Below are 1631 nucleotides of genomic sequence, written 5' to 3'. Positions count from 1 at the left end.
TTGAATTCAACTATTTTTGGTATAAAATTAAAATCCTTTTTTGTTGAAATATCAGATATCAGTTTTTTCGTTGAAAATTCATCCTTTTTGGTTGGAAATTCTCATAATTTGTCAAAAATTCAATAATTTGGTTGATTGTGCATCATTTAATTTGACAAAACCTTTTGTTTCAAAATTTCTATTTTGTTGAAAATTATGTTTTGTAGTTCAAAATTGTTTCAACAGAAAATTTAACTCGCAAAAATTTTTAGGTTCAGAATGTATCTTCTTAAGTTGAAAATTCAAATATTTGGTTGAAACTTCCTGTATTTTATAAAAAATTAGAATTTTTTGAAAAATATCTAAGCTTCTTGTTGACGAATTTCTGTTTTTGGTTGAAAATTCTTTTAAAAATTCAAATATTTAGTAGAAAATTCATGTAATTTGTTAAAAGCTCATCTATTTTGATTAAAAATTCATCTTATTGGTCTTTTTAGTTAAGAAATGCTTTTTTCTTATTTAGAATTAATTTTTCAACTGAAAATTTAACTGTCCATTTATTGTCGAAAATTTATCTTTTTTAAAGAAATGTAATTTTTCGTTAAAAAATATGTTGTTTTGTAGAAAATTTGACTATTCTGTTTTTTGTAAAAAATTCATTTCTTTTGTTAAAAATAAAAACATTTAAAAATTAAGTTTTTTACTGAAAATTTAATTATTCTATTTTTAGTTGAAAATTTATCTATTTTAAGTGAAAATTCAACTATTTGTTGAAAGCCTGACCTTTTTGGTAGAAGAGTAATCTCATAAGTTAAAACTTCATCTTTTTGATTAAAAATTAATTTCTGTAGTTGAAAATTTAACTATTTTGTTAAAAAATCGTTTCAATTTTAGTTGGAAATTTATTTTACTAATAGAAAATTTAAGTATTTTATTTTTTGTAGCAAATTTATCATTTTAGTTGAAAATTCATGTATTTGGTTTAAAAATACCATTTTTTATTTGAAGCTTTATTATTTTAGTTGAAAATTCACTTTAACTATTTCATTTTGTGTGGAAAATTTACCTTTTTTGATAGAAATGTAATCTTTTTATTAATAATTCATCTTTTTGGTTGAAAATTCATCACTGCGAGAAAAAATTAATAACTTTGGCTGAAAATTCGTTTCTTTTTAGTTGAAAATTAATTTCTTTAAACTGAGGATGTTAATATTCCATTTTTAGATCAAAATTAATATTTTTAGTTAAAAATTAATTAATTTTATTTGTTTAAGATTTACTTTTCTAACTGCATATTGAATTATTCTAATTTTTTTGTATACTTACCTTTTTTAGTTGAAAATTCTTATATTTTAGTGTAACTCTATTTTTTGGTTAAAAAATTAATATTTTTGGTTTAAAGTTGAATTATTTTCTAGAAAATTATTATTTTTTGTTTTGAAAATTGATTGTTTTAACTGAAAAATTAATTCTTCTGTTTTTTGTTAAAAAACACTTGTTTGAATTAAAAAAACTATGATTTTTTAATTCGCTTTTTTTAAATAGAAAATTCCACTATTTGGTTAAAAATTCATATTTTTCGTTGAAAATCATCACTGTGATAAAACAGTAATTACTTTGGCTGAAAATTTGTTTCTTTTTAATTGAAAATT

This window comes from Belonocnema kinseyi, chromosome 10 (assembly GCF_010883055.1).
Source record: "Belonocnema kinseyi isolate 2016_QV_RU_SX_M_011 chromosome 10, B_treatae_v1, whole genome shotgun sequence".
Taxonomy (NCBI): Eukaryota; Metazoa; Arthropoda; class Insecta; order Hymenoptera; family Cynipidae; genus Belonocnema; species Belonocnema kinseyi.
Note: the sequence above shows the minus strand (reverse complement) of the source record.